A 26,062-nucleotide genomic window follows, 5' to 3' on the forward strand; every position below is an offset into this window, starting at 1 on the left:
TGTCCTATAGTTCATACTCACTTGGAGGTTAACTTGCAAACCAGAGTGTGTAGTTTGCAACAGTCTCGACAGCGTTGTGCAAAAACATATCCTAGTGTCTGCAAAAGCAATGAAAGTGCGAGCTTCTCCATCAATGAAATGATTCTAAACACCTCCTTTCGGGACAGGTCACATGTTCTCTCATAGAGGAAAATATCAACTCCTCCCAAGATGTGCATTCCCGCCGATCTACCACCACGGCCGGCTAAAAGCTACTACCCCACCATGTGCAACCATCTACAATGTTGGGACTAACGACGATGTGGTTACATTGTAAAAATTCTTTGAGGTGGGGTTAGTGTTACTCATTTAGCTTCTACATATGTACTCATCCAACCCTTAGTAATGAACTGGTTGGATCAGAAGAAATAGAACACGTGGCTCACCATGTACCTGCTGCAATTCACCGGTGTCCCGTGTCTCCTTGCCATACTTGTTCCGCAAGCATATTCATCCTTCAAGTTCAATCAATCTGGCTAATAAGTTCTAATTAGATGTTGTGGTTTGTTATGAGGTTTGGGTATGTGGCGCGGATAATTTGTATCCCTTCGCCAAGTGAATAGCAGTAGGGACAGATATAGGCAATATGGTGGTTCAGACATGTTGACCTATTACTTTGTAAGGTTATTAATAAAATGGTTGGATGCATCGTCCCGATGCGGAGGCCGGGGTCATCCTCCTAGTCGAAAAAGACAAAGTTCCCATTTTCGGAGGAAATGCACTTCGAGGGTCTTGCGGAAAGAATAACACTAGTTTTAATTGTGAAGTAAGCTATGTTTGTTCTTTCTCCCCACCATTTGGAGATATGGCCAAAATTTGATAAAAAATATGGTTCGTGGGTTGGCTTCGGAGAAACCTACTTCGTCCTCTTGACAAATTGACATGTTTTAAATTATTGAGTCATTAAGACCCCAATTATCGAGTCTCCCTGATTCCTAACAGCTAGAGAAAAAATGGTCATGTGTTACAACTTTATGGGGCACTACATACCTAGCACCCATGCACTAAATCCTGACTAATAAAGAGAAAGTCCACATTAAAAATTCAGTTTTTTTTGCGTTGGGTAAACTTATAGAGCTATGGTGATAGAAAAAAAGAATACACGTAACATATTGGGAACATGAGATACATTATTCAAGTGACTAGTGATCAAGTCTCAAACGTCTTTCATTTATCGGTCTGTCTAGAACTCAGTCGAATGAGAAGCACGTCTATATGCTACAACTGATATTAAAAATATTGCGATGATTTTGGAATGAATGGCAACTTATGTTGCAACCGGTCTGACAAAAATGCTACAACCGCCAATGACGGATGCTATAATCGGTGAGACCATGTGCATCAATCTATGGAACATTGAAGGAGGGACTTCCACAGTTGTGCTTAGCACCAATAAGTTCAGTAGCTTACATTTCTGTAATAACGTTAAGAGCCATATATGGTGTTAAGCAGCTTATAGTTTACCTCGAGTTAATTGAGAATATGATATTCTGTATGGACAGAGATGGACCACATCAGATGTAGGAAATCACGGAGTACATGCGGAGGCAGGGTAAGTTCATGCCACAGCGCCCATAAAAGACGTCCGACAGGTGGAAGGAGCTCCATAAAAGGTTGTGAGGAGAATATGTATGATGTAAAGAAGCACCCATATACACACGGTCAGTCGATCAGGTCTCGCAAAATTAACTCACTTTGCCTAATGCGTGCAACAATCACCTATCACGTATATTTGTGCAATACGCCCACAAAAGCTGGTCAATCTAGGCTTAGGAGCTACCGGAAATAAAACTATATGCTAGGGGTGGAACAAGAGTTGTCGGCGCTGGTTGAGCAGCTGCTCCTGATAGGACTTTTTTAGGTTCTAATCCAACATCAGTAAAAACCCTCCCTTTTAAAGGTTCTAGTCCACGGAACTCCTGAGAAATGCTGCGTGACTGGTCAAGTGCACCGCTGTATGTCGTAACTGCATATCTCACGTTTCATGTTTGCAAGTCTTGTGCATAGTCCATTTCAGGCGTGTTCGTCCTTCATATTGGGTTGCTTGCATATGCATTTACTGTTCGGCCTGCGTGTGTATGCCTTTGAAGACATATCTACATAAATACGTATATCCCTTGTTAACCAGTAACTCAGATCAAAGCAAATAAAGAAATACAAGCATGTATCTATAACTTGGTGTGTTCATGTTGTTGCATGCATTGTGAGTGTTTACGGAAGGGGATTCGGGGCACGCAGGCTAGGGTCAACCGACCCCATTTTTTTATTATCCATTTTCACTCTTTTGAACCTTTTGAACCAGAATTCGAAATGATGTTTTTTTAGATTCGTGTTCTTTGTGACCAGGGCTTGGAAATAAAACCCATTTTAAATACATTTTGATGAATTTCTAAGAATTTGTTAGGTTCCATCTGCTGAAACTTGATGCAGCGAACGACCAAAATCATAAGTTTTAGAAACAACTCTCTCCGTTTCATAATTCACTTGTCAATAATTATGTAACAATGGAAGTAAAACTTCAAAATTGATGTTTTCTCATCCAATAACTTCGCGGATCACGGTGTAGTCGCGTCGCCTGTAAACAAGTGCGAATTTCTCGTTTCTTGCGTCATGTACTACTAGGATGTCAGACTGATAGTGTCCTGTGGATTTGACCGCTACCTTCCTGTCAGAGTGTCCATGCAGCCGACCTAATAATTGATCAAACTACCTTCCTGTTAGAGTGTTCAAGCAGCTGACCTAATAATTGATCAAGTGATTAGGCTCTGTACTTGTGCGTCTACCTGGAAACAAAATATCATCTACTTCCTCCGTCTCGATTTATAGGACGTGCACGTACTTCTAAGTCATCGATTTGACTAGCTAGATGCGAGTTAGACATATATTTTTATTCAAATATAATACATATTTAGCTAGTTAAAGTATTAACTTAGAACGACTCGCATGTCTTATAAACCGAGACGGAGGAAGTAGCAAGTTAGCTTCTATGTGTACACTCATTGCTGTGGCTGAAAGTATTAGCCCAGAAATCACGTCATAAAATAACAAGCTGTTAATACTCTCTTAATTATCAAATATCTGACGCGGTTAGGAAGAAGGCCTTCCCCAACCTCGAGGTATTAAGTGCCAATTTAGGACTTTTCCGGTGCTTCACCTTGTATGGATGATAAACTTGTCATGTAGACAAAGAGTTTGGTGTGATAAGATAGTTAAGAGAGATGGGTTTGAAACAATGCCAAGCACATGAACCTAGGCAAAATAATTAAATGAAGGAAGCTCACGAATGAGTGGAAGAGTTTATTAAATGAAGGGAACTAGGCTACAACAAGTTAAACACCTATGTATTTAGGGCTTTAGTTGCTGAAGTGTTTAAATACTTAACCCCTCATCTTGGCACCTATCCATTGAAAGAGGCCTTTTTCTGAAATTAACTTCTTAAATACCCAAGTTAAGACACACTACTTTAAAAAGAATAGTCATTACATTAAATGGGATTAACTAAATGCATTGATCTTGGAAGGTGGGCAATGTCCCACAGTAATGTCCTTTGATCGGACTCATAGCCATGTCCCACAGTCATGTCCTAAATAAATATACATGTCCCTTGATGAAAAGATGTCCCTTCATGATAAGATATGGTCCTTGACCAAACAATGTCTTGGAAAAGGCATAGCCATGGACCAAAAGATGTTACATTGTGAAAACACATACCCCTGTGGAAAATGAAGCGCAAGAAGTTTTATACTAACACGTTAGAAATTTCACTTTATAATTTCGCAGAAGGCGTGATCAGAAAAAATGCATTAACTCTGCCAAAACAGTAATGTACCACAATTTCTTTATCCGCTTTAACGTAATTTGAACTTATGAACTTCATGTTTAAAAATATTGAAAAATTTACAACAAAATCTGAAAATAAGTTCACCAAAAGTGTCACATAATATTCATAGAAATGCACGATCTTTACACTAGTACCCACAATAGGAATTTGGAACATCTTGTTCCAATGGACATTAGGATCCGAGGAAAACATTGATTGAGTCAAGACTTCAAACGAACCTTCTGTTGGTTCGCTCTGGTTGCCTGGACACCGTATCTTGGCCTCTGGCCACTTCAGGGATCATCTTTGTTTGAACGACATACAACAACATATGTTACGAACTGAAATTTGCATGGAAGACACCTTTGTGTAAGGGTCCCTTACAACTAAACTTCAATATCTTCGTGTGGGAGGTTCCACGGAATCGCCTCCCATCCGGAACAGAGGTGGTCAAGCGGAATGGTCTTTGCGATGGTTTATACCTCCCTTGTGATTACAGTTCTGGCGATTATATGGGGTCTGCTTGAGATGCTCTTAGATACTAGGACCCCCATATTTTTCGCTTTCCCTGATGCCTGTTTTCTTTGGTACTGTGTCTGTGAGGCTCTAGGGCCTAATTTGAAGTCTGGACCTTTTTGGGCCTGTTAAAACTCAGTTCAACAAGACTCGGCGAAGAAGACACCTCTTTGGACTACAATGACCTGCACACTCTGGTTGACGCACAACAAAATGGTTGTTGTGCATTTTTTTAAGGCGGGACAGATACTATATCTAAATTTCTGGCCTTTTTGCTGCACAGGAAAAGACTCTCTGGGCAGCGGGATACAGACTGGTTAGCGGCTTAATGGACACGGTGACAGTCGAAGCGTCCCCATCCTTACACCCACTTATCTATCGACCGCTTGGTTCCCTCTTTCGTCTATTAGGCGGGCATGTACGTATGGTTGCCCCGCCAAATTATTTCTACATTCTTAGCACTTGAACTTGCTATATGGACACTGGGATTCCTTTATCTATAAAGTTGGGTTAAATCATGTAATGAGAGATAATTATCGAAGTTATGCATTTCATGTGAAATCAAAAAATAAACTAGTACAGAATAGTGAATCTTAAAAAAAGAAACTACCAAGGGATATAAATCAATGGTCAACATGAAAGGTGATTAGCAAGGGATAGTAAGTTCAAGGGACACTGTAATAGGGCGGTTATAATTTTTTGACGACAACTGTTTTTGTTTACTTGTTCCATACGGTAACTGCTTGCAATCCCTGAGGTTGTAGATTAGCTTTAGCCCAAGTTTCATAAGTTGGTCTACCGTTTGAACTTCTTCATTTCCACTTAACTATTTTTTATGACATTTATTTATCTTAGTTGCACTAGGCTACAACTATAAGTAACTAAGATCCTATTATAGTTGCAGTAGCTAGATGATGAGAAAAATGCCAACCCTTCGGCCTGAAAGAGTGCTATTTCCAATAGAAGGGTGTGATATATCTTCCATAGAAGGGTGTGATATATCTTCCATAGATCTACTTGAGAACGTAAATTTCATAAAAAATAAATACTCATTTTTGTTCTAAATTTGGCGAATACCATCTCTCAAAGCTTCAGCCACGAATACACATACATTTTCTCGTTCACTGACTTTCCCTTATTAACTTGATATTTTATTCCCATAGCTAGCATTTCTCGGTTGAGTGCATTCATTATAGAATTGCTGTTTCCTGCTGAGGGATTTTTCGAATCATTGGGTTAATATCCATAAATGCAGATTTGTTACCTCAAATTAAAGACAAATACCTTTAGAAAGTTTTTGAAGGCCTACACCAGCTGTCGTAAAAGCAGTGGACATGCAGAGGCACAAAAGCAGATGGGGCAGTGCTCCACTGAAGACATACATAATTGAAGGGATCTCATAAAACGCAACAAAGAGCCTATGTGTTCATATCAACCTGATGAGGCCACATAAAGTTATTTGAATGTCGTATATTTGTGATACAATCATCTGTAGTTACCGAACGTGCAATGCGTCTAGGAAAGCTGGTTCAATCTAGGGTTAGGAGGTATCAGAAATAAAACTGAATGTGTTGTTTGTCTTATAGGTCATACTCAATGGGAGGTCAACCCTCAACCCAGGGTGCGTACTTGACAACTGTTCCAAAAGAGTAATTCAAAAACATATCCTAGTGTTGGGAAAATCAATGAAAGTTCCAGAACCGACATCACCAGTATGATCCTAGAGGCCTCCATTTTAGACAGGCCGCATGTCCTCTCCTGGAGGATAATATCAACTCCGTCAAAGATGTGCATCCTGCCTATCATGGCCGGCCAACAGCTATAGCTCCAATGTTGGAATTATGTGTCCTACAACTATATTCAAACATTGATATAGGAATTACTAATATTAGGAATACCTCATTATGGAATTACACATGTATTTATGCATGGAATTGCTTTACATGATTGTCATGGAATTATCACTTGTGGGAACGTACTTAAGTTATATGCTTAAGGAAGCCGGTCGATCATCGGTGGAATACAATATATTATTTATATTGGAAAGACTACCCGGGTACACTGATGAACGGAAGGAGCTAGATCGTATAGTTAGATTACAGCCTTAATGTTGATCTACGTAATTAGAGGAATTTACACTCTATTACGACGCGTTGCTCACAAGCGTGTGCTCCGGGGACATAACGGGTAGAATCCGTTAACAGACAAATATGATCGTGGTTGGTAATTTGATCTAGACTCTATCCCGGAAACTAGTGGAAAATACTAGGAATCTTATATCTGTATAAGAGGTGGACTCTTTGAAAAGACAGTATAATAAGGTCCCTACCCCCTAGCCTCAGATATGCGATTATGAGCGGCACCACGGATAAGCGCAGAGGAATAGGGGTAGACCAAAAAACCCTAAATATCTAACATTGGTATAAGAGCTAGGTTACGCGCTCCGCCGCACCCAGTGTCAAGCCGCCGGACGGATTCCTCGCTTCCGCTTCAACTTTCCTCATGCAGCACGTTCGTCGGTGTTGCTTCATCAACGATGTCGCCATGATCCTAATTCACTGGGTAACTCTGCCGAGTACGATGCAGCAACTCGCTCAAGTACGTCAGGGAAGGAATCAAGCACGCCACAACTTTCTTGGCCCAAGTATCGAGGAAGGGAAATAATTCTTGCATATTCACATGGATCAACGACGGAGGAATTCAAGTCTATCGTTGCTACGAACTATACTACTGGGAAATAATCAGGCTAACTTCTACGTACATATAGATCCCTGTTGGTGTTTTTCCTTCGGAATCGAGCCGCGACGAACCCTGTTGATTAATCATGTTCACGCGTCAAGTTGGACACCGTGCAGGTGCCTCACGGACAGGATCATGCATGGATCTCGTTTATTTTCTTTTACGTGCAAGTCTACTCGTCGTCGCCGGAAACTTGCACTGGATCGGAATACAGATTGCGTCATAGCGCGGAACGGCTGCTCCCCGAGGAAACTACGATTGGTGGCATGTTCGAGCCATGATCGGAAATTCGGAATCACACATGAATCAACTGGAGACGTATTGCAGATTGAATCGATCGCCTCATCAATTATCGATTAGTCCGTGCCTGCGATATGCGCGCTGGTGCCGTCCTTTATCGTCGTCCACTGCATAAAAAATTCACAAGTTGATGACCTAGCTATGTTTACTCTACCTGCTCCAAGCCATACACCTCGACGGGTCGTCAGGTACACGAGCTAGTCGCCAACTACTGCTCGGAATTTGTCAGGCTCATGACCTGCTACTGCTCAACACCATAAATGAAAAAAAAAATCACTGAACTTTGTGGATAGATGGCTTCCAGATGGCACAAACTACACTGTTTGGAAAAGGAATATGGTGTTTCTTCTCATGGTTGAGAATATTTACTATGTGATTTACTGCCGATTTATTACCGAGCCTACATATCCCCGCTAATGATGCTAGTGATGAGGAATTAATTCTTCACACATGTGATCTTCATCTACCACTCAGATTGAGGAAGGAGATTGCAGATAATCTCCAGCTAGATCATGTTCCCTGTTTTTTTCGGTTTGTTTTCTCCGGAAAAAATGAAGACAGAAATCTCTCCGAGGGAATGGTTGGGTTAATTATGGTTGACTACACCCTCAAGAGGAATATAGGGTACTTCAAATAGAATTGGCCAAGAGGAAGTGTGTATTATGGAACATCACTTTTTTATGGAGGAAGATGGGAACCACTCCGTGGAAAAGGAAATTTGCTCTCACTTAATGGTATGTCCATTGTCAATGTTTGCATTATATGTCTATCTGTCACTATTTTTTTTCCTGGATAGTTAGATTATGGTGTTGGTTTGTATACATCATTTATTGTTGGAATACTATAGCAACTTTATTGGCATGCAACAATTACAAAGGAAAATTGATGTACTTTGGATTGGAAATTATGCCATGAAGCTTCCTTGTGAAGGAAAACTATTACTGTTATACAACACTCTGTGCAACTTCCATACGAAGGGATTTGATTTATTTTTTATCTTGGAACCTATTGATTATGACATACTATTTGGAAAAGGAAGAGCGGAAATATTGCTCAATGGTTAAATTAGTGCATTATGTATTTTCAAACAATGGTCTATCTTTCTTGATGTCCATTGGAAGTTGGCAAACAAATTTGTTTATTTGGAAAAGATAACTCTATATAGAGGAATACCGACAATGGGAACACATGCTTGGAATTTTATTATCTACGTCATCAACCACTTGGTCACATATCTTGGAACTAGATGAATTGGCTTACTGATTCTAGAATTCTAAACTTTAGTGGGAGGACTTTGGTATTTTGTGAAGCATATATATTGGACATTTTTACTGACACACCTTTTATTAAGGTGGAAGGAGATTACAAAAGGAAACTTCACATCATTTTTTATACAGTTATGGTATTTTTTTTTCCACTCCCACTAGAGGCTAGATTATTTATTTTATCACATTCATTGATAATTGCACTTGATATGGTTATGCTTGTACTATTTGAATCACAAGTTGGAATGTTTTATTGTGCTTGTCACATTACATACTGAAGTGGAAAATCAGTTGATTAAAAGATATCAAACTTTTAACAACTGATTGGTGGGGAATGTACACTTCAGGAATATGTTAATTGAACATGAAAAGAGCATGGAACTATTCACCATTGTAATATAGTTGTACACTCCACAATTGAATGGAGGAATTGAATGTCTTTTATATTCCATTTTTAAGGACCGTTGCATACTACCATTTGTTGTTATCATTCTTCATCTAGCACAGTCACTATGTCTTTTAGAGTGGAAGGAAATATTCCATCTTAGCAGGAAATTATCACATACTACAAAGCACACGCCAGGAAATTTTGATTGTTATTCTAGTGGATCAAAGGATGTTTTATTTGTTATATAAAAGAAGGAAACTGGTGGAAAGTAGGAACCCACTTACTTTTATGATCAAGGGTGGAATTGTTGACAATCATACTGGAATTTAATCTTGACCCCAAAGGAAACTACAAGTGTAACTCCTAACACTAACATGCTTAGGATAAGTGGGAGGAATTGACTTGGAATTTCATCTCTGGATAATTGTTATGTGTTTTATTCTTGGGGGAAGTCACTCTAAATTTTTAGAGGAACGATTAAATTCTCTTAAGAAGGTTTTCTCATCAATGACAACTATGGGCGGAAGAATTGCGGGAAGGAATAAACTCAATGAGGAATTTTATAGACTGGGAACTTATTATCTCACCAAGAAACCGCAATCCCATTGATTTTCTTCACACAAAAGGAAATATACTTTGTGGAAACTCTCACTCCTGGAATTTGGGATAGAGGAACTAAAGACATGGTTTACTAATTGGATATATTATAACGTATGGTCTTATGACAAGCTTCACATCAATGGAATGGAAGGGTTATACGGTTTTCTAAATGAAGCAAGGCGGTCATCTACAAATGTAAGTGTATATTTTGCTTGATTATTGTATACGTTAACATTGTTTTGTTGTTTGCAATGATAATACCACATTGATGGAAGTGAAAGCTTGGTCATGTTTTAACTTTCATATGAAAGGAATGTTTGAAGCTTCCTATGTTTTGGGAGTGGAACTACATAGGGCATGTTTATTGAAATGTTTTCTATGGAAAATTGCAAACTTGTTAAAGTACCTGAAGCAAAACTCAGTGAGGAATTATGTTTGAACTCGTGAGGAAAAAGGGATACATGGTGTTGAAATTTACTATGTCTTTGTTATACAATCGTACCTTAGCTTCCGGAATTTATGTTGCGTTAAAATAGTGGAAGGAAATACAAGAACCTAAGGGAATGTCACACATCATATTAGATTGTGGAAAGTGCATCATAACATGTCACTTGTTAAACACACTGAGGAAGTTATTATTATATCTACGAGATAAGAAATAAGTCCAGGTACGCATATTCAATTTTATTTTTGTAGTACTAATATGGTGCAGGTTCACTGACCAAAGTCAGGAATTTCATTCAAACATGGTTACTTATGGAACTTCATTTACTGATTGATTTGATATTTATGTGGTTCTAAAAATTTATTCAACATGGTTATTATATATTTTGACTCAGTGTGGAATTATTCACATTATTGATATATGTGACTGAAAATAAATGATGCGGAATTTTTACTTAAGGAGACAAAATACTCAAGGCGCCTGTAAAGGTGGAATTGCACTCGAGGGAATAATACTTGAGACGCCGAGAAAAGTTATGCTGGAATAATTAGGTGGAAACTAAGGTCTCTAAGTGATCTTAGTGGTCACAACAAGGAAACATATTGAGGGAATATATCACAATATATATTTTTGGAGTTTTCAATATAATGTTAATATGATTGCTGGTCCCTTGACTAAGTGTCTTAGCCAGGAGGTATTTGGCAAGCATGTTTTAGGCTATGGATTTACGAATATTTGAATGATCGTTTTGGACAAGTGGGAGATGTTGGAATTATGTGTCCTGCAACTATATTCAAACATTGATATAGGAATTACTAATATTAGGAATACCTCATTATGGAATTACACATGTATTTATGCATGGAATTGCTTTACATGATTGTCATGGAATTATCACTTGTTGGAACGTACTTAAGTTATATGCTTAAGGAAGCTGGTCGATCATCGGTGGAATACAATATATTATTTATATTGGAAAGACTATCCGGGTACACTGATGAACGGAAGGAGCTAGATCATATAGTTAGATTACAGCCCTAATGTTGATCTACGTAATTAGAGGAATTTACACTCTATTACGGCGCGTTGCTCACAAGCGTGTGCTCCGGGGACATAACGGGTAGAATCCGTTAACAGACAAATATGATCGTGGTTGGTAATTTGATCTGGACTCTATCCCGGAAACTAGTGGAAAATACTAGGAATCTTATATCTGTATAAGAGGTGGACTCTTTGAAAAGACAGTATAAGAAGCCCACTACCCCCTAGCCTCAGATATGCGATTGTGAGCGGCACCACGGATAAGCGCAGAGGAATAGGGGGTAGACCAAAAACCCTAAATATCTAACATCCAACGCGTGCAACCAACGTTGTACAATGTTGGGAATAGTAACAGCGATGCAGTGGTGATGTAGTTGGTTGAAAGCAATCACCGAGTTAGGGGTTAGTGTTCAATCGCTTAGCTGCTACATATACTTGTCTAACTGGCTAAGAAATACATAGTACTCCCACCGTCTTGGTGCATTAGGCATTTTACAAAATCAAATAATCTCAAAACGCTAAGGCACATTAAAGTGGTACTAGTTGCATGCATATTGATTAGACATCATGTATTAACTAAAGGACCAATACATGCAATTTATGCGCCATGATTTTTAGATTTAAAAAGATCTCCTAATTAATAGCATGTTTTCAGTTAAGAAAGGAATAATGTGATTGACTTCCTCTACAATTCAATTTATTCTCCTACCCAATCTCTGTCTGCCTAGGTTGCAGTGCTCCTTTTTTATATACAAAGGTCACTTCATTTTTGTGTCAAACTTGGACTTGTAATTTAGGTCAAGAAAATATGGCTTGAATGTCACAAAAATATATTACCAGAAAGTTCTTTCAATTGTGCATCAAATGGCATACTTTTTGTGGCATATAACTCACGTTTTCTTAGGAAAATTAATTGTCAAAATTAGACATAAAAAAAGTGAAGTGGCCTTGTATTAGTAGATGGAGGGAGTACTTTAAATTGGGAGCTTATCACGGTCAACAAACGTGCTCCCAGCCAAAACCATAGGACGTCGAAAGCAACAGAAAAGAAAAGAAAAACATAGGACGTGCCAGTAACATGCATCTCGAAACTAATAATTACATGACTTCAATTACAATTGTTACTTTTCTGAATCTAACCTCATCTCAATATTATTTTTTGCATATATTCATTAACACTAGTGATGCTCCGGCCCGAAGGCCTATGGACCTGCGTTTTCCAGTGTCGGTGGCGTGCCGGCATCATATGCCGGTGCAGCTCCGGCCCGGCGATCTGTTAGCCGCTTCCATTCCAGCTCACTTGGCTACAGAGTTGGCAAGTCTGATATGCGCTCTGTCGAGTCCTAACTTGCCGGTCTGGCTGGTCGTCGTTGGTTCCATTGCGATGGCTCTCTCCGCCTCGCCGAACAACCGAGGTGCTACATACTTTTTCTTCTGTCCAGCGGCGCCAAGTGACCGTATGAGGCAGCTTGCTCTTGTATATATATACGTGCACACACCCTTGTACTCTATACCAACGAAAAGATCAAACCAATACAAAGTAAAACAACAGTCTCAACACGAGCTTGTAGCCATCGAACCGTTTCGTTTCTTTCGTTAGTTTCGTTAGTTTCTTTCGTTAGTCTCGCCGGAAAGATCGACCGAATCTGTCGCAAATATCGCTAGCTACAAGCTCACGCGTACTGGCTAGCAAGTAGCTACCTAGCTAGCTTTGCACGTACCTATGTATATTTTTTGGCCAATTGATCTACGGTTCAAAAACCAACAAAGACTTCATAGTTTCGGCCAATGGCTTCTTCCTCATCTCAGATTCAGGATCCGACGATATTGGATTGCTCAGAATCAATAATCGGCCTGCCGCTGCTGTCCGCGGAGAAGCTAATTGGTGTCGTTTTCCTTCCTCGAAGCACTGCCACACGTGCTTCATCTCTGCCCCTCTTTGAGCTCAGCAGAAACCCTAGGACCAGTTCTTCAGCGTTTTGAGTTGGTTTTCAGTTCTCATGGCACTTATTGAATTTCCGGCAACTAAAAAGAAAAGAAAAACTTTGGGCATGCAAACAAGCTTAGAATGTGATGAAACTTTGCATGGTGTCTTTATTGGACACCTGTAGTGTGTTCTAAAAATATAACATTGTTATCACAAAAACTCGATGCACGTCGTGTACAACCGGACACTCTTAGAGTAAGTGTAAGGGTTTGGAACAAAAATAGCTTCCTGTCACTCACAATTCATTTTTCAAAATTATTTTCATGACTAATAGACTCCGAGTGCTAAAAAATTGAAGCTTTTTGAGTAGGTTTGCTATTTTCACCGCATTAATTAAATTTTTGGCAACTAAAAGGATAAATAGTTTTGGGCGTGTAAACGAGTTGGAAATGTGAGGAAACTTTGCATGGTGTCTTCACTGTACACTTGTAGGGTGTGGTAAAAAGTTTAGGTCGTTAAGACAAAAATTAGATGCACATAGAGTGGTTAACTTACATGTGGCGGGCAATCCCCAGTACCCGCCATTGCTTACTTCGGAATATACCAGTAGCCGGCAATGTGGTGGTCATTCTTAATGCCCACCACTGATAACCGTAGTACCAGTTGCCGGTACGTGTCCTGGCCTGCTAGTGCTCACTTTCATTATGGGAGCAAATTGGGGGACTTTCCTTGTGGCGGGTGCGAGTACTTGCCTGCACTTATACGACGCAAATGGCAGGTGGGTTTTCCTACCCAGCACTGCTTCTTTTTCAAAATGTCAGTGACGGGTGCCTGCCTATGTCCTCCACTAATTTTAGGCCACCTATAAGATTTTTCGCAATAGTGGGACAACAACGAGGCGGCCGGCGCTGCCGCAGTGTCATGTCGTTTCATTTTCAGGCTTTTGTGTGGTGCATCAGCAGTATTTTTGGATTATCAGATTTTCATAAGATGCCTAATGCATCGAGACGGATGGAGTAATATACAGTGCATAGAGGAAGTCTTTAACATATTATTCTAGTGGTGAAGATCTATAGGTCACTATGGAAAAACTAGTTCACAACTTTTTGTGCCACTATGGAAAATATGTCCACACAACTGTCATATCAGAGTTTTGATATTCGGGCCGAAAAAATAAATTTCTGCGAAATTTCGTCCATCTCGTCTAGGCCAGTCATATTCCCTTTCGGCCCTAATAATTTCTGCCCTTTTAATTTTTTTTTGGACCAGCCCAACTTCCAGAGAGTTCCTACCTTCGGTTCTACTGAGACAAAATCAGAAACTGAGCTAGAATGGTCGTAATGGAAGTATCATAAATAGTACTCCCTTTGTAGTTCTCCCCAACTAAAAGTATTTAGGTACAGAGGGTGAGGCATGCCGAGTATGCAATTTTGATAAGATGGCATAGAATTAAATAAAGAAACACTGGGTTAAGTATCATATGATGATATTGTATCATGTTAAATGATGTGCAATTATGTGTCATGCATGACCGTAAATGAACTATCCTATGATACTAAATGATACTATGTATTATAGAGCTAGTATCATACACTAATATCATATGCATGATACTGATATATGATACTTCCCATTACAACCAGCCTAACACTAGAAATTTCCTTTCCTCTCGTTCTTGAGCACTTGACATGCCGGCGCAGCTCTCAGGCCAACGTGTACCACCTCCATGGTACACCAAGTGCCTCCACCCCATCTCAACTTCTCTATTGCCTTCTCCAAGGACATACGACTAAATGACAACGGCAAAGGCGGTATGGTGGACGAGAAGACAAGTTCAATGGAGGCAAGAGCGCAGGGAAGCGGCAACTATATGGAGGCCGACCGCTGGATTTTGTTTTGTTCTCTTTGATTTTAGTTTTTCAAATTTTGGTTGAATTCTGGCCAAATTTGGTCCGATTTCGTCAATAATTCATATTCTGATTTTACGATGTCATCTGAGATTTTGCCGTCATATCTAAAATGCCCGAAATTCGGCCATCTCGGCCAAGATTCAAAAAACCTGCAAACCTATAATAAAAACTGCGTGTCATATAGATGTAGTAAGTTTCATAGCCATGCTAAACAACTTGCCATTCTTTTATCTATTATATCTTCTAGCTATTTTATATATTTTCTACTATCTATTAAAATCAAAATATGAGTCAAAATATAGATATTGGCTAGAAAATCCCACATTAATCAGAAAATACCAGCCCTCAATATGGTGGGCCCTGTAATGTTAAGATATAATACGGGTCAAAATAGAGATATTTGCTTGAAAATCTCACGTTAATTAGAAAATACCAGCCCTTAATTTGGTGGACCCTGAAATATTAAGGTGTATAAGTTGTTCGGTCTATGTATAACATGTATAAAGTAACATTGTTTTTCCACATCCGGTGCCTTCTTCTGGATGATGCCATCCTCTCCAATTTCCTTTGCAAACTTGAGAGGATGGGCTATCAATTAATAGGGATGCATGCCCGATAAAGCAGGGACCTCCAAAAGCCTCACAAGGGCAGTCATCTCCTCGACTCAGGACCTCCCGGTTGACAAAGCACGTCAGTCGCAGTAGCAGGGACCTGCACAACCCATGTTGGGGGAGCACGCATGGCCAGCTGCCTCCTCGACTCAGTCTCTTCCGATCCACAACACAACCATGGAACATGTCGACGATCCCGTGGTCTCTTTTTGCCGTAATACTGTGTTTTTCTTCCTCCAACCGGTCAATCCACCGGCAGCCATCGAGTCTAAAAAAACTGCTTCACCTCCTGTCTTGCCCGAACTATTTGTGTGCGGTCCCAATTCTAGAGGTCGAACAAGCATGACATTTGACTAAAACTTTTCGCCTCCATAGACAATAGATAGGGACTCTCTTTTAGCAACATCATTGGTTGTGTGGATCTCTGTTTTGCAAGGACACATCAAGCAGGCAAGGTCCACGTAGAGCTGTGCGCCGGACATAGCAGTCGAGGCTCTCTGAAAGCCTTGGTGGCCGCAGCAATGGGTTGTGGGAGAGATAGAGAAGGCTTGCATAGAGATGGTTGGGTGAGGTTCTAGGTGTGGATGGCTTGCGTGTCTTGCGGTATGGTAGCGGAGGAAAGAGTGTTGGCCAACGACGAGCTGGGAGAGGAACACGATGTGGGTAGAGATCGAGGTGGCGTCAGTGATTTTGGGAATTGGCGACAAAGATTTCAATCGAGACAGGGAGATGAGAACGAAGAGAGAGAGAGAGAGAAAAGTTATAACTTTATTGGTGGCGTGGACATAAATTGATTGGATTTTATTATTAGTGACGTGGCACTAATCAGTCACTCCACCACAAACTGGTTAAAAAAATCATAATTTAAATAGACCGGTTGAATTACTGGTGGTATGGCACTACTCAGACACACCACGACTACTTATAGTATCAATGGCGAGGCATATCTTCACAAGTCACCAATAACTTGCATCGGGTCAGACCGTTGGATCCCAAATACTTTTGGCATGGATTTTAGGCAGCACACCACCAGTAACCCATTACTGACGACGTATCAAATATGCCAATGCCACCACTATTAAAAAAATAGTGCTGACGTGGATAGAAAATGAGGAGCCACTAAGTACAGTTGTCACTAGTCATCTCTCTAATAGTGCAAGTGGCATTCCACGGGTCTATGAGTTCCTCCGTGGCATGTATCGACATAGGCAGATGAAAGTTTTGCCCAAATATTTGGGCCGTCTGGAGTTTCTGGACAGAAATGCCCTCATCCCTGCAAAACAACAAAATCGGGGGTGGCTTTCAGCAGCAATTTTTGGTTCCAAAGATCTTTCCAAAACAAAACCGTGGATCCATCTCCGACAACCAACGTCATGACACCTCTGTAGATGGGTGCCAGTTGTATCACATCTCGCCACGAAAAGGAGCAACAAGCACAAACACATGGTGCACTCTGACAGCATAGTACACTGACCAAATCAGTTTCACGCAAGTCACATCCAGATGATTGTACATTTTGTGTGGTTGTATGAGGAACAAACCCTAATTTTGCAAACCAAGATCATTCACATCCAATCCATCCTTGGACTTTGGCCTGCAAACAAGGTTTCATGTAGTCAACGAGTTTGATTTAGTGCCATCATCCGACTTTTTGGTCCAGAGGCTGCATCTTCGCAACTTATCCAGCTGCTCTAGGAGCTTTGGTGTTATTCTGATCAAGCACATAGTATAAATTGCTAGGGATTTGACCACCTACCACAAAAATTTCTTTGTCCACTTTACAAAATTTGATCTTCCGAACTTCATGCTTAAAAATTGACAAATTTAAACAAAAAAATTCAAAATAAGTTCACGAAAAGCGTCAAAATAAGTGCTCGTAAATGATGCGTTCATGTAGGGAAATGTCATGATATATAGGTGTCTGACCACTTCAAATATAAAAATCTATTCAAAATATTGACATGTAAAACTAGTTCTCCCAACTTTGTGGTCCGCTAAAGAAAAAATGTCCACACAACAGTTATATTGTACGATCCCAACATTATATTGTAACACAACGATGATAATTTTGTTCTTGGGTTGGAAGCTACAGCTCCGATGTCATGCACCAAATAATGTTGGGTTTGTCTAACATATATTTACCAAAAATAATTCAGTTTCGGTCAACTCATCTCTTCCCTTGGCTCTCCTTGCCTTGCCACTATGTTCTTTTTCGTCCAACCCTAGTTTTCATCTTCGTTGCCTCTGAGCTCCCGGACTAGTTTTTATCTTCTCGGAACCGATGTTGTTGAGGTCCTTGTCTACCCACAGTGTGAATTGGAACATCTCATTCAGACGAACATTTGGACCTAAGGAAACCGTTGATTGAGCCCAGCTTTTGAAGAACCATCCGCCAATACCCCTAGATTATCTGGAGGCCATATCTTGTGGAAGGTCACCTTACATCTAAAGATCGAGATATTCGTGTGGTAGATTCCATGGGATCATCACCCACGAGGAACATAGTTGGTCAAGGGGAATGGTCCTGGGATCTGCCCTTTTTCATTGGTACTTTGTCTATGAGGCTCTGCAATCCCAAGTCTGGACATGTTTGGGTTTGTCAAAACTCGGTCCAACCAGAATGAGAGAAGAAGACACATCTTTGGACGACAATGACCGACACATGTTGGACAACGCACAACAAAATGGTTATTGCGCACGTGTTATTATGGCAGGCCACTGCTGCCATATCCAAATTTTTAGCCTTTCCGCAACACGAAATCTCACTCTCTGGACAGCGAGATCCGAACTCGCTTAGCCGCTGATGGACGCAATGATTGTGGCAGCACACTGCCATGACAAGCTTAGACAACTGATCTACGGACCGCTTGCTGGCCATTTATCTTCTTTTTTCAGGGCACGTTGGTGTGGTTTCCCAGAAATATTTCTAGCATTTACGCAGAGATTCCTTCATCTATAAAGTGGGGCGAAATCCCGTTTCAAGAGATTACCATAGCAGGCATTGTTCGATTGCGTGCATTCATTATAGAATTGCACTGTCCTGCCGAGGGAGTTTTGGAATCACTGGATTGAATATCCATACATGCAGGTTTGTTGCCTACTTTATTTCCTCAGATTAAAGACAAGTACATTTGGGTAAATTATGAAGGCCTATACCAGCTGCCATAAAAGCAGGGCATGCAGGGGCTGCAGAAGCAGATGGGGCAGCGCTCCATATAAGACATACCTACTGAAGGGAGTTCATAAGAGGCAACAGAGAAAACCTTTGTGTTCATTCACGTCAACCGGATGAGGTCACACAAAGATATTTGATTGTTGTATATTTGTGCCACAGTCATCTATAGTTTGCGATTGTGCGAAGAGTCCAGCAAAGGACGCAATAAAGGAGGTTCAATCTAGGGTTAGGAGGCATCAGAAATAAAATTGCATGTGTTGTTCGGCCTATAGGTCAAACTCACTTGCAAGTCAACCCTCAATCCACAGTGAGTAGTTGGCTACACGTTCGACAGGGTAGTGCGAAAACATACCCTAGTGTCGGGAAAAGCAGCCAAAGAGCCAGATTTCCCATCCAAGGAATGATTCTAGACATAGCCTTTTCGGACATGTCACGTACGTCCTCTCGTAGTGGAATGTAGCAACTCCTCCCAAGATGTGCATCCCCGCCGATCTACCATCATGGCCTGCCAAAAGCTACTACCCCAACTCGTGCAACCATCTGCAGTTTTAGTGTTAGTGTTGACTCATTTAGCTGCTACATGTACTCATGTAACCCTTAGTAGTCAAGCGGCGGGATCAGAAAAATAGAAAACATAGCTCACCACGGGCCTGCTGCAATCGAACGATGTGCCTCCTTCCTATACCTGTTCAGTCAGCACATTCAGCCGTCAAGATAAATCAATCTGTCTAATAAGCTTTAATTAGCAAGCTAGGTTATCACGTGAGTTGTCCAGGGTCCAGGCAACCAAAGCCAGCTTCACACCGTTGGGTTCCGCCCACGATCACATAAAGACGATGAGGTACACGTGCAAACAAAGAACTACTCCCTTCGTTTCATAATATAAAAATGTTTTTGACACTATACTAATGTCAAAAGCATTCTAGTATCAAAAATGTTCTTACGTTATGAAACAGAGGGACTGATAGTCAAGTGCCGGCATCATGATCTTTCTTCCTCTCTTTTTTACTTTGTCTTTCTTTTTTCACGGTACAAATATTGAAGCCCTGGCCGTCTATGTATAAACGTAAACCCGGTGCAAAGCATTAACAGAAACACTTAGTCCTCCTTGCTAGCTAACGGACTCAAACTAGCACGTTATACAAGATGGACTATAGTACTGCTTGGTACGTACGTACTACTACTTCTAATCATGTGTATACTGTAGAACTAATCACGTTATACAAGATGGACTATAGTCTATAGCTAACAGACTCAACAAGTGTCAGAAGTTTGTCACGGTCAAAGAAGCTTTGTACGAAGAAAATCTTGCTATCTCTTTTCGTAGGACTCTACTTGGACCTCGACTCGCAGCATGGGCTGAACTTATGTAGTCATGCCATAAGCTTATATTTTGCATCGATGGATGCAGTGGTCGTGCATCTCATTATGGGAAAAAACAATACATTTGTTCTAGTGGGGCAGGGTGAAACCCCTTTCTATTCAAAAAAAGAAAGAATACATATGTTTTGGGGATTAGGAAACATCAATAAAAAATTTGTTGGCCCAGACCGTGTCGTCGAGTACTTTTCGACGACGCGCGACGACCGACGACGAACGACGATGACGAACGAAGCTCGCTGACGAACTCGACGAGATACTTTACGCCGAGATACACTATGCAGCGCAGTGGAAAGAAGTAGATCGACCCACCCTGTGTGTAAAGCTAGCCTTGATCGATCAACTACGGTGGAAGCAACACACAAAACGCGAGACACTTGGCGTACGTATCGTGCCTGTTAGTTTTCTTTATTGCTCAATCTCACGGTCTTGGTTACAAGGGGTGAGGTGCACGCGTATATATATTAGCTAGCCTGCTAATACTACTCCTATACGGTCATTGCTTAGAAACCTAGCCGGATACGTACATGCATGTATTGAATCCGACATGGCCACGTTCTTTCGTGTTTAATTCCAACAATCACCCCTCTAAACACGACGTCATTACGTTACGTACAGTCCGACGTCGATCTTTCTTCGGATCACCATGATCTTCTCTCGATCCAAAGCCTTCATTAGGATGTCCGCCAGCTGATCATTGGTATGATCGTAGTTGACCTCCGTCTTCTCTTCTTCCACGCAGTCCTTCATGTAGTGATACATCGTATCAATGTGCTTGCTTCTATCATGCCGCACTGCATCCCCACGTAGAGAAAATATAGACTCGCTGTCAACATTGAACACCACTTGTTCCGGATCTCGATTCATGAGATCACCGTGTAGCCTTCCTATCCATACACCTTGACACTTTGCTTCACTTGAAGTCGATGTCACCATTTTCTGCTTTCATGATAGCCAGCTTACTATGCTTCCATCAAGGAAATATGCCACGTCCGAGGTACTCTTACGGTCGTCAGCAATTTCTTCCTTGTCACTACCACAGTAGCCGAGTAGTCTCACCCTCGTTTTCTTGCTCAGCTCAAGACGAGGTTTCATTGAAGCGTCAATTGGATTGCAATCTTTCATGCTACAACTTTCAAGTACCTTTCTTGCATATGCCTCCTGGCATAGTGTGACCCCTTCCGACTTTTGATGTACCTCTGGCCCGAGGTAGCAACTCAAAAGACCTAGATCATCCATTTTGAAAAGCTCCTTCATTTGTAGCTTGAGCTTTGCAATCACCTCTTCATCTGCTCCAATAATCAATAGATCGTCGTCGTAGATGCCAACTAGTAGACGATCACTTCCTTCACCTCTCTTCTACATTGTATGCCCGAGTGGGGCTTTCTCAAATCCAAGAGAAATCATAGTCTGATCAAGTTTGATGTTGCACGCACGAAGGGCTTGCCGTCGCCCATACAAGACTTTGTGTAGCTTCAATACCTCGTGTCCTTCCTCTTTGATGAAACTCGATGGTTGATTCACATACACATCTCCTTCGTTCAAAACCGTGGATTTTACATCCATGTGATGTATCTTCCATGATTCTTGAACCGCGAGAGCGATGAGTAATCTCATCGATTTCATCTCTGCAACGGGAACAAACACTTCTTCGAAATCCACACCTGCCTCTTGTATGTACTCTTTGGCCACTAGCTTCGTCTTGTGCTTCACACAATTCCCTTCAGCTTCTTTCTTGATCGCAAATTCCCACTTGAGATCCATGAGTTTTTCATTGTTGGAAAGATCCACGAGCTCCCATGCATTGTTGTCGTGGATGGACCCCAACTTCTCCTCCATCGCATGACGCCAACACTCCTTCGTATTTGCGCCTTCAAATTTCGCCGATTCCTCGGCGCTTGCTAGACACCGTTGCCTACTCCCTTCGATCTTTACCGGGTCAATAGTCCGAAGAGTATCCTCCGAATATGTGTGTAACACCGGCAGTAGCTTTATAGATATAGGTGATGGTGTCCTTTCCTCCTTCACGTGTATCAGCGTTACCTTGCCGTTCTTGCCTCCCAGCATTGCACTGGCCAAGTTTGGCAAAACTGCACTTGACAAGACCTCTGATCTTCCTGGTAGATCAGCAGCCCGACCTGCGCCACCAAAACTAAGCTCAACTTCGCATGGACTTTCCGGTAGGGTTATTGGGTTGCACCTCACTTCGAGCCTGCTGGAAAGGTCCGCTGGATAGTTTCTTTGTGATAGACCAAGCCCACCACGTTCACCTCCTAGCACTCCTTCTCCTGCTGGACTACGTTGGTTGCAACCTGGTTCTTCACTTACCGGTCCATGTGTTGCCTCGTCTCGTCGTATTGGTTGACTGCTTTGAAGGCTCCAAGGAACATCTCCCTGTTGTGTCAGCCTGTGGGCCTCGCATCGCTGTTGCTGGCTCTGGCTCTCCTGGCCGACCACCACGTCGCCTGGTCGAGTGCACGCAACACTCGTTTCACCAGAGCAATCCGCCTTGCCATCCACTGACACGACGCGATTCTCATCAGGTTCGAACGGCATAGCTCGTCGTGTGCTATGGTTTTCTAGCACCATCACAGGTGTGTAGTGTACGTCTGACACCATGTCTTTGTCTGTTACTGGACAACATGACAAGGCTGGTGCGCACATGCCTACTTTTGCATCAGCATACTTTGATTCGTGGTCTTCAGGCTCCACGTACGCCGAAGTGACATTCGTGTCCGTAGCATCGACACAAATTTCAGACTTATGCATCGCGTCAGTAGCTTCGACACGAATTTTGGAATCACCCTTCATGTTTGTAACAAGGCCGCTTCTCCACGGCCGAGCGCATGCAATGAGCGCTTCCTTCGCTCCTGCAAAGATAGCACTTACACCCGTAGCATTGACGTAAGTTTCGGAATCACCCCCCGCATCCATATCATCGACACGAGTTTCCGAATCATGATCTTGAGAGCAAACTTTTCCTTCACGGAGCGCGGCAATTTCTTTAGCCGACCCTTGAAGAACTGGATCCTCCTCGTCCACGAGTTCACACATCAACATCATGTCACCTTCATCTCCTTGCTGGGCCATGAGCGCCTTCTCCTTTGGGGGATTCTTGCACTCCGACTTGAAGTGCCCCATGATGCCACAATTGTGACACTTGATCTTGCGCTTGTCGAACTTTTTCTTCTTCTTTGGAGCGCCATCGTTGACGTCCTTCTGACTTTGTTCGTTTGGCACACGATCTTGGCGAGCGTAACTGCTAGAGCCCTCACCTTCTCTCCTTGAGTCCAGCGCCTGCCACTGAGCCCGCGTGAGCATGACATGCTCATCGTTCATCCCGTCCCCGAGACTGTACCGCATACGCTCGTCGTGAGCCTTGTAGCGTCCGACGAGATCATCAATGGACAGTGTCGCGAGATCGACGCACTGCTCGATCGCCGTGATAATTTGCAGGTACCGGGGAGGAGCCGCGCGCAAGAACCGACGAACAACCGAGGCCTCCGTGAGGTTTTCTCCAAATGTGCGGATCCGATTGACGAGAGTAGAAACCCGTGAAGCGAACTCGTCCACGGACTCATTGTCGCCCATGACCAAAGTCTCATAGTTCCTTAAGAGAGTTTGGAGATTGGCTTGCTTGACGCGGTCGTGTCCCTCGAACATGAGCTCCAACGTATCCCACACGTCCTTCGCCGTTTCTTTGGCGATTACGTGTTGAAGGACATCCATCGGCATCACCGAATAAATCGCCGACGCCGTCTGCCGATCCTTCCGATGCTCAGCTCCCTCCTTCTTGAAAGTGTCGCCTCCTGGATCGACTGCATCCCACAACACGTTGGCGCGGAGACCACACTCCATCAGGGCCTTCCAGATCCCGAAGTTCTCGCGGTCAAATCGTGGGTACGACGAACTCGCTAGAGCAGCAAATACTTTAGCCGCACCAGAGTATGCCGCCAGCTGCTTGTCCTTGTCGTTCTTCGACATGATCTTCCGTTACTAAAAGATCAACCTTGCTCTAGATACCAATTGTTGGCCCAGACCGTGTCGTCGAGTACTTTCCGACGAGACGCGACGACCGACGACGAACGACGATGACGAACGAAGCTCGCTGACGAACTCGACGAGATACTTTACGCCGAGATACACGATGCAGCGCAGTGCAAAGAAGTAGATCGACTCACCCTGTGTGTAAAGCTAGCCTTGATCGATCAACTACGGTGGAAGCAACACACAAAACGCGAGACACTTGGCGTATTGCCTCAGGCACGTATCGTGCCTGTTAGTTTTCTTTATTGCTCAATCTCATGGTCTTGGTTACAAGGGGTGAGGTGCACGCGTATATATATTAGCAAGTCTGCTAATACTACTCCTATACGATCATTGCTTAGAAACCTAGCCGGATACGTACATGCATGTATTGAATCCGACATGGCCAGGTTCTTTCGTGTTTAATTCCAACAAAATTAATATCAGTTGTACATACCGTAAGTTCCGGTAACTTCTGGCCCAACACTATTTCTGAGATCACGTGCAGCATCCCCTACAAGTTGTGCTCTCTGACCACCACCATGCCGACATGGTATCCCGAACACACATTCAACACACCCTACGGAGGTTGCGCCAGTTCAAGCACTTCAAGGTTAGAGTGTGTCTAAGTAGTCGTAGCCGTTGTGCCATCTGGACGTAGTTCAGAGGAGGTTGGCAACGGTGTGCCCTCTGGAGGATGTTCAGAGGAGATTGGCGACCGTGTTGTGGTGGATCTGCAGAAAGAGCATGACCATATCCGACATTGACACAACCACGAAGGAAAGGATCCAAAGTAAATCCGCATCATTGTAAAAAGAAAATACTAAAGCCGTATCACTGGGCCTTACCTGCATATTCCATTGACCGTCTTGTTGCTTTGTTTTATTTTCTGTTTATGCTGCTCCAAATGTGCATCCACACACTGAAGACATAACTATATCGCCAACTAGTTATTCCCTCTAAGAAAACCTGCTGGTCATTCGAAGATGACCGTACCATACTAATTGATGGGCGAATGACCAAGGAATATGATACTCCCTTCATCCCATAATATAAGTTCGGTTCATGCTAAATATCCACCAGAATAACCAAAAAAAGACTTACACAAGCAAAATATTAGTCTCCTTGTCAAGTGGTGGTGAAAGTTGGAAACACAGCAAGGGTTGTGGCAAGACGTGGTTAGAGCTAAGTATCTCAGAAGAGATGATGTGGCCTCAGTTACAAGTAAGTTTGCGGAGTCTCCTATTTGGAAAGTTATAATGAAAGTAAAATCTCATTATATGGCTGGTAGAGAAGGGGTGCTGAAATCTGGAAATATTACGAGGTTGTGGCATGATTCTGTTGGTGGTAATCCCCCGTTAAAAAATGCCTATGCTGATATGTTCTACATATGCAATCAGAAGGATATTACAGTGGGGGGTTTTAAAGCGGGGGTGGGGAATGACTTCTTCAGGAGACAGATGACTTATTTGTTGGCTGGCCAATGGGTGGAGCTGAGGAAGACTGTTGATGGTTGGATCATATCTGATGAGCCAGATCAGATTGTCTGGAAGCTAGGGGATGGAAAAATGTTTTCTACTAAATCGATTATAGTATCTAGAAAGGAATGTTGCTGGTTGTGACTTTAGATGGATCTGGAGAGCAAAATTGCCTCTGAAGATCCAGATCTTCCTATGCCAATTGTTTCAGGATGCTATTCTCACTCGGGATGTGATGAAAAAAAGGAAGTGGAAAGGGAATCCTAGATATTCGTTTTGTTCGGAGAGGGTAAGTTCTCAACATCTGTGCTTTACTTGTCCTGTGGCTAGGGTGGTATGGAGAACTGTGGGCTGTATGCTTGGTACCAGTATGGGTCCTAGTAATATCTGGCAGTTTTATTC

The sequence above is a fragment of the Hordeum vulgare genome, chromosome 7H, assembly GCF_904849725.1.
Source record: "Hordeum vulgare subsp. vulgare chromosome 7H, MorexV3_pseudomolecules_assembly, whole genome shotgun sequence".
NCBI classification, from domain to species: Eukaryota; Viridiplantae; Streptophyta; class Magnoliopsida; order Poales; family Poaceae; genus Hordeum; species Hordeum vulgare.